The sequence below is a fragment of the Centrocercus urophasianus genome, unplaced genomic scaffold (assembly GCF_019232065.1).
Source record: "Centrocercus urophasianus isolate 14NV4802_14NV808 unplaced genomic scaffold, USGS_Curo_1.0 seq_22, whole genome shotgun sequence".
In the NCBI taxonomy this organism is placed as follows: Eukaryota; Metazoa; Chordata; class Aves; order Galliformes; family Phasianidae; genus Centrocercus; species Centrocercus urophasianus.
This window is the reverse complement of record NW_024884778.1, coordinates 3275357-3287589: the sequence shown is the minus strand read 5'-3', so window position 1 is coordinate 3287589 and position 12233 is coordinate 3275357.

Below are 12233 nucleotides of genomic sequence, written 5' to 3'. Positions count from 1 at the left end.
TGCACCCAGCACTGCACCCTGCATTGCACAGCACCCAGCACTGCACCCAGCACTGCACCCTGCATTGCACAGCATCCGCGAGGCCTGACTCCCTGCACAGTAGGGACACAGCAAGACAGAACCTCAGGGATGGGCAACCCAGCTGTGAGAATTTCACCGAGTATTTAAGGTAAGTAATCTCAGCAGCAAAGTAAGCTGATATTCCCTGCCTCATCTCAATCTCCTCTGTTGATTACAGAAGAGGGAGGGGGAATTGGAGTTCAAAAGCAGGATGGAGAAGAGGGGTTTTATTGTGCAGCTGTTTCTCAGCCATGCATTTCTGTGCAGATAAGCAATTCTGTCTTTGGAACACCTGTAGGATTCAAGACAGGCTGCAGACTGGCAAGCAGCACTAATTCAAGTTTTCTATAATCTCATGGGAAACAAAAATGTGAGCGTAAAATACAAAACGTTGACAAAAATATGGGTCTTTTGTGGCAGCAACACAGAGATGTGTTACAGCAATGGGTGTGGGGTTGGTTAGGGCAGCAAAGGGGCTGGTACTGCCCTTGAGGTCACCAGAAGAAGGGAATTCCTGAAATAAGTGAGCAGGGAGAGAACACTCATGTGCAGCCTAGTTGCTCTAATGAGAAACCTGAGAGGGGAAAATGCAGAGTTGCTCTGTGGAATATGAGGGCAATGCGTGAGGCAGGAATTGAGAATCCAAAGATGCCGGGCCTCGGGCTGTGGCAGTGATGGAAACCCGAATTCCCCTGGTGACGCACATGGCTGTGGCACTTGGCAGAGCTGCAGCAGGGCCGTCCTGGAGGCCAGGGGCTCTGTCGCACCTCAGCAGCTACGTTTCAGTCTGCCAAATGGGGAAGAGGTCTGCAACAGCTGACAGCGACACTAAAACTCAGTTGACCCTTCCAGGAAAGACCTGGAAATCCCTCTGGCTTCCTTTCATCCTGTTTGCGAGCGGTGCCTTCCGGTGCCGGGCTGCCACCGAGCAGCGGGCGCTGCCGTCACGGAACAGCTGCGGGGACGCCCTCCGGTCGCAGGGCTGCGCAGGACCGGCTCCGGCCTGGGGCTCCGGGCTGGGCGGCTCGGTGCCCGTTACCCAACGGGATGGGCAGCGCGGCGCTGCGCGGGGAGGCCGGCAGGGGGCGCCATAGGCCCGGGAACGCACCGCAGCCGGAGCCGCCTTCCGCGCCGACCGAGCGCTGCTGAGCCTCGCCTCGCTCTTCAGCTCAAGGCGCTCTGCTGAGACGTTGAACTGAGCTGCTATCGCAACGCTGCCAAAACCCGCGCTCCTTACTACTGAGAAATTAAACTGGTTTCTTCCACGTCAGGATATCAGCTTCCAAATTTGTTTTGCTTTGCCTTAGTTTTTAAACTAACAAACTTGGGATTCTCTTCACGTTTTAAATCTTGCCCCTTTTAGGTTCATGCATTATAAACTTTTCTTATAACCTCTACCTTTATTCCAAGTGAAAGATGAGCGGCTTCGGTTATTAAGATCTTCCTTTGGAGCCACTCCCCTCACTTGTTTCACACTTTTTCACATTATTTGCTTATATCTTTGCTTACAAATCAGCCCCAGTGCTCTTTTCTGAACTTCCAGCCCTGTGTGGCATTTTATTAATAACTTATAAAGATGCTAAAGAGACACACTAGGTTCTCCATCAAGGTAAACAACTATTTGTGAGACAGACTCCCACTTTTCACTGGCGTCAGTTATCTCCTTGGGAATCTTAACAAGGAATGACTGTCCATGTTTTCATGGGCCTCACTCCATGCAGTTACCACACCCAGCATCTTGCCTTCAGATGTTCTGATGCTGAGGTGTCCTCATCCAGCAGGCCCAGGTAAATGACTGCACAGCATGTTCAGTGATTCTAATGAACTCCTTGCAGCAGGTTGCTGACGTATCTTTTCCCTACCAACACGAGTGCTCTGATTGCTGGGTTTTTGGGCAATGCCCCAACTTACTCTTCTTCTTTTCCTGAATCCATACAACTTGGACTCTGTTTCTGCAGGGAATAAAGAAGAAAAGCGTTGTTTGTTGTTTTTTTGTGTGTGTGCTCCAGGAATCTTAGAATACATCTGTACCTCTCAGAGTCTTATCAGTTTCTTTTTACTTCTGTTCTTTTGATTATTTATTCCTTTCTACATTCTCTTTGACTTTCAACTCAGTCCAAGAGCTGTGCTTCGTGTACCAAAGGCCTTCCTCTTCAGATCTCTCTCTCTAACTGCAGGTCTCAGCTGTCTTGTTTAGATACAGGCACTCAGAGGGCCCTGCGTGTGGCGAGGACACGGAGCAGAGTCTCTGTTTAGAGCTGTGGCATTTGCTCTGCTAAAATAGAAAACTTGGCTATGTGACCTTAAAGGGTTTGTCCTGGAGGCGTGCATTTCCGAGGCACTGTGCAGGAGTATCACAGAGCCTTCGGCAGCTTTCTCACTCGGAGGAAATGCCCTCCATGAGCACTTGCAGCTCCCATCTCTCTGTGTGTCAACTTGGAGAATTATGAAGTTTGAGAGCTAAATCATTCTGTAGTTGCTAAGTTACCATCTTTTAAACATAAATATTTTTGTTCTGCCAATTTAAACTGCTTACAGTGGAGGCTCACCTTTATAGATTATTAAGTTCTTGCCTAATTTTTAATTACTAGAATGAACTTTCAATTTAGAAACTGAATGAAAAACATTTACCTAATCTTTGCATTTCTCTCAACCTTTGCAGCACACAGACCTGACTTTTGTAGTGCCCAGCAATAAGGCTGCAGCCATAGATCATCACAGCTTTCTACAGTAACCCAAGTAAAAACAGAAATTCAAAAATGATTCAAACTTCTTTGGACCTTGGAAACTGTGGACTTTGAAAGCAACCCTTCTGTTCACATGAGTGTGTAGTGAGGATCTTTCCTGTTAGCATCTCATTTATTTTGAGCATGTCTGTCAGCTGGTAGCAGGAGAAATTCATGAGTCTAGCAGTACTGGAATACAACAGAAAGAGGCTGGACTTCTACAGTGTTTGAGTGGAATTTTTGCTGTTTCTGTATAGGCAAGGCTTATTATGTCTTCTTCAGGCTTGAACCTTATTAAAAAAAAAAACCCTCCTATTTTTAATTCAATAAAACTTTTCTGTTTCTGCTGAAGAGATGTGATGTAGCAGAAATGCTGAGTCATGGTTTGGAATGGTGATTGAGCACCTGGTGGGAAGGCAGGGCCAACCCAGGGGAGCTCAGCTGCACGCAATGTACCTGAGTGATGGAAGGGGTGGAGCCAGGATGCACCCCTTCCCAGACCTCATTTAAGGGTTGGCAGTGGAGGCAAGGGGATTTTGCTGGAGGTCCCTGTGCCTGAGGCCTTCTGAAGGTAAGCAGATGCTTTCCTTTATTTCTGTGTCCTCAGCTGTTGTGTTTGAGCAAATCCTCACTTGCTGCAGCCTTGGACCTTGCTGCTCTGCTGTCGTTGCTGTGCTTTCCATTGCATTACAACTGTGTTAAGATGCATTAATAAAATGGCTGGGGCACTGACACAGCAAAGGAAGGATGTGGATTTAGAAGGAGGGATGAGAGCTCTAATTTTTATAATTCTGGTCCAGAGGATCAGATGTGACAAAGTGGGGATTTTTAACTTAGCTCTCTTGTTAGGTGGCACACTTTAGGAAATTGGATAGAATGACTGTGGGCAGAGTGTGATGAGAAGCACCTACTGTTCAGTGGGTTTGTGAAGTACTGCCCATTCTAAAGGGGAAAGGAGGGAAGAGCACAGATCTGAAATCATTCTGACTGAGCTTAAGCTGAGTAATTCTGGTCTTTCCAGACCTCCTAGTCATGGCAATAGCCCCCTTCTCAGAAAGGCCTGAAAATGGATGAAAAGAGGAATGTATTCCATGTATTGGCTATCTGCATTTATGCCAACATTGTGTTCTAGGAAACTGCAATGTTTGGAGTGGAGCATCTTTAGGGAGCAGTATGGATTTGATGCTCTTTTCTGAACAAGAGAAGCAATGCAACAAATGCACTCGCTTCCACATAGAAGTATATTTTCTTCATGAGGTGTTAGCAAGAAGTTTAGTTATAGTTAGCAAGACTGCTAGCTGCTGTGTGCAGCACTTGTGTGTGCCCCCAGTCTGACAACAGAGCTGAACTGTGTGATGTGGTCATGCAAGGCCAGGGATGTTTTTATGTGGTAGGTATTTGCATCCATGGATCTCTCCTGTTTCTTGCAGAGTGATGCCAGGCACTGTTCTGCTGCACTTCTCCTCTAGCAGTCTCTGCTTGGGACTTAAACTAGTACAGGTATGTTAGGGAGTGCATCTTCTTTCATCAACCTGCCTGATAGAAGTGTGTGGAGGGGGAGTAATGTGCTGCTGTATGGCTTCTCCCCCTCTCCCATCAAGCCCTGGAATTATTCAGCACAGTAAGCTGGAGAGGGCATGACAATTAGCACTGGAAAGATGTCAGAAGCAGCTGGTAGTAAACAAGCGCTTAGAGTGATGTATGGACAAAATCTGAGAGGCCAACTGTAAGATGTTTGGTCGGTCAGACTAGACAGGAGTGCAGGATTACACCTAATAAAAGTAGTTTCTAAAACTGTTCCTAGCAAGTGTGTCTAATGTGTAGCTCTGAGTCTTGGCGTGCATTAAGATTTGTGATTTCTTCCATGAATACTGGAGCAAATATTTTCTTCCTTTATACAATTGCAATTAAGAGAAATATAATGTTATGTTGGAGCCTGCCATTTTTAGCAGTGATAGTATTTGTGCCATGGGGAACTTGTCTGCTTGTGGCTGTGCAGCTTACTTTTTGCTGGTTAGCTGTTAGGTGCAGCAGCTCCAAGCCCGTACTTGAACTCTTAATGGACTTGTATGCATCTGGCACTTCTTAAGAGTGGAAAGACTGCAGCCTTTAAGTGGCATTAGTTATTTTAGGAGAATTTTTGAAGAACTGTAATGAGAAACTCAATTCAAGAAAGCAGTGAGACAAAGGAAAGGGGAAATTGGAGAAGAGAGTGAAAAGGCTTAGATGGACCAGCATGTGGCAGAGGGGGAATCCACAGCCCTTCTGGCTGAGGAAAGAAAGCTCTGCTTCCAGCATGCACAGGGTTGCATGCACTGTTACAGCATTACCCTGTCCTTAACTGTCAGCTGACATGAGACTTCAAATATCTGAATGTGTCTGCATGTTTGCTGATCTAAATCTACTGCAAGTGGATGGGGGAACTGGTTACCTTCTTGTGTGAAAGGTTCTGTAGCTGAAATTGCTTTAGGTGGCTTGGCTGTATTTTGTCAATAAAATGTGCCATCAGTAGAGGAACTGGCAGTAAAGGAACTTCTGTGTGCTTGGAAATGGAGAGCAGGTCTGAAGGGCAGCAGTAGAGTTCTTGGTAGATACAACCAGCTCTTGTATCACTACAAAGGCTGTTTTCTTGGATTCAGAATTTGGAATGTGTTTAATTGCAATGTACTGATCTACTGACCTTGATATTTTTATTTTTTGGTGTTTTTTGGCTCATTAAAGTGAGCTCTGTATAAGCTCATATGCTAGAGAGAGTTTGGAGTGGGTAAGAAAACAATGCATTCTCAAAACAATTGTATGTGTTGGAAATACACTGTGTAATGTCTCTGTAAACGTTTATTGAATGTTGGGGGGCTTGTATCAAGTCTTTCCCAGGTAGATGAGATGGAAGGACCCTGCCAAGCAGCAAACTTGCTGAAAACTTGAACAAGTTTTAGTGTTGGTTTCTGTCCCCGGCTCCAAAATATGGGCTGTGCTGGTCGGCGGTGTATGAATACTTCCCAAGAGAGTAACAGTTACAGTACTGTTGTAGGCTGATGCCTTACCTCATGTTGTTTTTCCTTCTTTGGGGTTAGAAGGGATTGTATCAAACCAGACCAGAAATCAAGATCTGTACCTGCTTCTTCATTCTGCAGTAGACTTTGTAGGTGATCTCTGACAAGTTATTTTTTAACTGCTACTTCTTTGTCCAGTTAATTTAGAGAGGATTGACAGGGATGTAAAGGCTCTTCTGCATGGTATGGCTCCTGCTATAAGGCTGATCTTGCTTGAGATCTTCTGACACTTGAGAACAAGTGATCAAGAACAGCATCTCAACAGATTTTCTGTGCTAATGAGGCAGCCCAGCAGTGCATGTGTGCATTTTGTACGAAATAATTCACTCTGGGATAATGTTTTAATCATTCTGCAGAGGCTTCTGTGGGCTGATGTCCCACGGTGTTGGCCTGCAGAAAAACGTCTGGGTATTTTTGCAGCTTGTTACCATTTCAAGGCAGGTTTACCATTGAGCTGAGGCTGCTGCCTTGCTGAGCTGCCTCACGGGCACACAGTTAAGAAGATCACGCCAGTTCTTTTCCACAGGAGTACAGATGTGCCCAGGCGTGGCTGTGACCGGTGTCTGTTCATCACTCGCCTCTGCTGTAAAGCACTGGTGGGAAGGAGCAGGCTTTGTATGATCAAAGGGGCCGTGTTTGGCTGTGGTTGGATATGCTGTTACCACCTCTGGCTTTATTTGTTCTTCCTGCAATCTCTGCTAAGAGCAGCAGCAACTCAATCTGATAGATGATTTCTTTAGTTAGCCCTCTATTAGACTTAGCTCTTTATTGAAGAGTCCTGATCACAGGCGTATTGTGGGATATGCCATCAGAACAAGCTGGTTGCTCTGTTTAACATTTCAGTGAGTGCTGTCCTGCCTGATGACAAAAGGATGGGATTATAGAGCAGCTGTATTGCCTCCTTGTGTGCAAAACAAGGGCAGTGAAGGATGGGTTTGTACAAACTGCATGTCGGTTAAATATCTGTTTAATCTCAAGGAATGTAAAATAAAAATGGTATCTACTTATACCTTGAATTGGTTTCTTAGTCAATGGAAAACCCTGAAAAAAAAAACAAATTACATTTTGCATGAACCTCAACAAGAAACAGATTCATTTTTTGCAGTTTACATGTGTGGTAAGTCACATTTCTGATGTGACACATGCTTTAATGTTTTTCTTGTTATTGCAGTAGAGTGTAAGCTTGATAGCTTAGGGACTAAAAATTGATATATTCATGAGGTATCTAGCAGCCTCAGCTAGCAATCCAGGTTCTTTCATATAACATATTATGCAGGTTTCTAAAAGAAAGGTAAAGAGCCTTTCAACCAGACTATGTAGTTCATCAGTTTCCTACAGCTTACAGCCCAGCGTCTTTCCAAGGGCTTCTGTTCAATGAAGGTTTAAATCAAATGCGCATGGTCGTAAGCAGGAATACCAAATGAAAAACTGATTTGATGTCAGCAGTTTTGACCAATGTAGAATCGCTTCTACAATCACTACTTTTCCACAAAAGCAGCAGCTGGTTTAGTACTCTAGGTGCCACTCAGAAAGAACACATTCAGTAAATGTGGGGATGGGAGCTTTGTGACCAAGTATTTCCGCACTCCCAAGGGAAGATGTTTGAGAAACACAGTGACAGGGAAGGACATACTCTCCCCAAAGGTTTATTTGCCTAATCTATAGTACACCACGAGCGTGGAGACAAAGCAGGTGTGGGTCGAAGGAAAACTGGATGTGTTAATTACAGCTGGAGCATTTAGTTATCCTCTGGAGGAGCATGGCTAGGTATTTCTGGAGAGCCAAGAACGTTGAGTTGGGCTGAGCCTGGTGTGCTCCAGCACCTGCTGTAAGCTAACCCACAGTGCTGTGCTGAGGCCAGGCAGGCCATTGGATCTCCTCTTCCTTTCAGCTTAGGTCCAGAAAGCAAGAAATACCCTCTCCTACTTGGAGTTTGTGGCCTTGCTCTTCCATGCACTTCATTTCTCTTTGAATGGAGGAAGAGGGGAGATCTTCAAGATGACTTGCTCTTCAGAGAAGGAAGGAAGGTGGGGAAAAATAATTTCAGGCTTTCTCTACCTGATTGGATCAAGCCTCTTTTTAAAAGTGTTTTTCATAGAAGTTTCAAGCTATTTTAGTGGTTAGATTTGATTAGACATCCAAAAAGCAGCGGAAAATTATAATCTTCAACTTTAAAGGTGTTCAGTCCCTGATACTGCTAGTGAAAGGTGGCTCTGGAACTATTGATGAAAGGTTCTTTGCTTTAGCTTACTTTTTCTCCCATTATAGTTAAAAAACGAAAGCTCTAGAGGTCTGGGTTTGAACATCTCAGGTGCTTCCAGATAGTGGGGCAATTTGCTGCTTGTGTGTGGGAAGGCTGTGCTCTCTTTCTTCAAGGGACAGAGGAGCTGAAGATTTATGGAATAACACCGGGCTTCATTTAATGAATCAGGATCTTCTATTTCAGCAGACGTATGTACTGCTTTTTTTCTCAGGCAGAAGTCATGCAAGAATTCAAGTGGGACTCTTGCTGTGATACAGATTTTTTTCAGCCCACTCTGCAGGCAGGTCTTGCTGGTTTTTTATCTGGCTTGGAGAGAATGCTGCTAGAAGGACAAGACTTGCTACTGTAGAGCTCACAAAATAGATTTTCTGGCTATTTTTATTCCTGTTGCTCACTTAATTATAGAACCTGAATAAATGTACCTTTTGGTATAAATATTACTAATGTTGGCAGTAATTGGAGGTGAAACTGGCAAATGTATCTATCAAGCCATTTCAGAGAGTAATCATTTATGAACATAGCTCTATTAATTTGTTTAGTCAGATGCAGAGAAGCAATAAAAGTGATTGACTAAAAACAATTAAAACAGTAAAAGTAAATTGCTGTGTGCGTTAAAACCTGCTGAGCCTGTCAGATGAAAATTGTAGGTTTAAATGTGGAAATTAAAGCTATTGATTTTAACTAGTATGCATGTGGCTATCAAAGTCCTAATTTGTTTTAGTTTTCTTAGCTAGAAGTTGCTGAGACAAGAATAAAGATGATCCTAGAAGTCATCCCCAGAAAGGCATAAACCCATTAGAAAGGCAAATGTGATAAATATTTGTGTTGTCTCAGGATGATGGGAGCATTCTTCTGGGAGACCTGTATGAGCTGTCAGTATCTTGATGCTACAGAACTGAATATAAATATTTACCAATAATGGTAATTTATTACACTACAAAGGAGATGAAGAGTGAGACATTGACAGGAGAGAAAATACAGCATTGATACAGACTAGATTACAGGGCTTCTTGCTTAATTTATATGTATGACTTTATTGTCATTTTATTTTTACGTGTTACAGTAAATCTTGCATTCAGTGAACTATTATTTTTTAGTATTCAATTAAAATGCTAGCACAAAGAGTATTATATCTGGACAGGTATTAAGGGATGGTGGTGGGGAATGAAAATCGAGTTTGTGCATGAAGTCTTCAGCCACTCAATAAAGGTGACTGTCAGGAATTGAACGAACCAGGGATTTAAAGAAGTATTATGTGTGTTGACTTGCCAGTGTTAAGCAATAGGTCATGGTATTATTTCCTTTTATAGTTTCTTTAGGTCTCCTGTAAATCACCTCCTTACAGTGTAGAGTGTAATATTTGCTGGTTAACTATTGGATCGATAGAGAGATTTTTAAATCTTGCTTTAGGGAACGTAAAGCACATGTCCAACAGCCTTGTTTTTTTCTCTCTGGGAAGCAGACCCTAATTTCTGTCACTTACAAACTGTGTCAGTCTAGACTAAACATTTCTAATCCTGAAAACAAAAGGAATGGGCAACCTCTTCCTAGCTTTTCACGTTTCTGTAGATGGAAATGATGCTTATAGTCATTGAATTATAGTGGGTTTCTGAGGCTACTTGAGGACTGGGACAACAGCAAGGAAGAAATAAGGTTGTTAACTTTTTATAGAGTACTTCTAGAAAAGAGCAGATGGTATCAGCTGCTTCAGAGCATTGCATTTGAGAAAGAAGACGCTCCTAGTGATGCTGGTATCAGGCTCCTGATAGGCTTCTCATTGGTTTGGTGTTGGGCTTCCTGACTCCTCCTGAATTAGCTTGTCTTGTATGCATCTCCCTAATGAACTGTAGAGAACACCTGCCTAAGGAAATGTGCAGAGATGCTGCCCAGTGCAGGCTTTAATTCTTTTTCACTGGCACATGCAAGTGATGCAAGTTTAGTAGTTCTCAGGAAAGGAGGAGAAAGACTGCAGGAGACCTCTGTGTTCCTCAAGAAATCCTGACTGCTTAGTAGATCTGGCACCAGAAGAAATAAGTCTTTCTTCTTTCTAACATATTTACCCCAGTCAGTGTTGAGCTGCATGGAAGGAGATGCTTGGTATCAAAAGAAAAGGGAAGGTGGGTTCTCAGTCATTACTGAATTCTGTTAGAAGCAAAATGTTTGCTTTGCAGTATGCCAGGTTTCCTGACCTCAGGGTGTTCAGGATCATGCAGCGGATGTCAGGCCTGAGGAGGATGCTGCCAGCCTGTAGTGCAAAGCAAGGCCCAGCACTGTGCTGCTGGGAGCCCAGTATCTCAGAGTAGATAACACAGTGGAGAATACAAATAATAGAAGCCAGTAGGCAGTTAGTTGAACTTTCTCTTTTTGCTTGTCCAAATAATCATTTTGTTAACAGGCAGTGGGGTAGGCCAGTCAATAATGGTGTTACTGAAATGCTGTCAAGAAAGAATTCACTTTGATTTTAAGGCAGTTGCTCATGGGGCTGTTTTACATCACTAGTTCTTGTTTACTAGTAAGAGTTGCGTTAGTTTTCATCTGTTTGTGCCAGATCAAACTGTGCTGCTTAAAACAAAGCAGAAGAGCCATGTGCACCAGCTCTTATGCCATTTGCAAGTAGGTGCCATCCTCCAGTAAGGTGCCACAGCACCGCGGGGCTGTTGTACCATATGTCTGCTCCATCCTGAGGGAGGGAGGGAAGAGCTTCCCGTGAGAAGGTTAACTTGCAGCAGTCATAAGGAAGCTGTCAGAAGGGGTGTCACTTCTGGGCTCTGTTTCAGCAGAGCTCAAGAACATATGCTGAAGTGCTTTGCTGAATCAAAGTCTAGGAGAGTAGCTTGTCAAAAGTGTTTTATGTCTATTCCTGTAACTGTCACACTAACCTTAAGCCTTCCAGCAACTTCTGTATATTTTCTGATAGCAACTCCTGACTTGCAGAAAAGTTCCAATAATGTGTTTCAGCTGTGGACCCCAAGTCAAGCAAATCTCATTTTCCTGTTTCTGCTTTTAGAATTGATAGTGCTTTTTTAGAAAATAACGGGAAACCAAGCCTTTATTAAAACTAATATAAAACTCTCGTGTAATGTTAAAGGAACAGTCTGTGTCATTAGCACTTGTATAAAACTTAACCTTGTATTCCCAGGATAGATTGCCTCATAACATCTGTAGCATCTCCAGCATTGGTATCACCTCTGAAGAGTTTTCAGTTGAAGAGGCTATTTTAAAGTGAGGATGGGAAGTTGCAGGACTTGCATGAGAGGCCGCTTACAGAAGGAAAACTAAAATGAATCCATTTTGTGCTGCAGTATGTTCTTTGTTCTCAGTTCCTGGTAATGATGCAAGTGATGACTGAGGAATGTACTATTCAAAGGCAAAAGTAAAATGAACGATGTTCCAGGGAGTGGAGCTGGTCTTACTGCACATCTGCTTTAGGAGTGAGCTGTAACTCACTTTCTCCTGAATAATGAAACACAAACACTGCTCATGCAGTGGTCCTTCTATGTGATAAAGGTCCATATCAGGACAAATACAACAAGCCAACATCAGGTGGACAGTAGTTTGTGTTAGCCTGCTATAGCAAAGTGGAGAAATGATGGCAGTCCTGGCTGTGCATTTTTATGTAAATAATCATTTATTCAAACCAATTTTATTTTCAGCAGTCTTAAAACTCAATGTGTTTATGCTTAGCATTATCACAGGAGAAAATTGTTCCCTTGATAGCAGAAAACTAGTGAATTTTCGCATAAGCACCACACTACCCTTTCCTTCCTTGTGGAGATGAGCATCCAGCAATTCCAATTCTGCTGGGAACCATAGTGTGGCACCATTATAGCAAATAATTTGAGCAGTTATGCTCCTAAGAACTGTTACTGGAAATACCATGCTGAGCATTTCAGGCAAAGCAGGTGTGGTTTTTATCTCTGGTTTAAGAATTAGGTTGTTTTTTTCATCTGACAAGGCTATGACTCAATAAGGACCCACTATGTGAATACATGTAAGTTAAGGTTGGTTTAAAAAAAAAATCAGGGTACATATTTTAAAATGGTTTCTCTATTATCTCCTTTGCAAGAAATAAAATTGAAAGGAGGTCTGAAAACAGAATAAACAACTTATCCTTACTTGGTGTGAATTTAA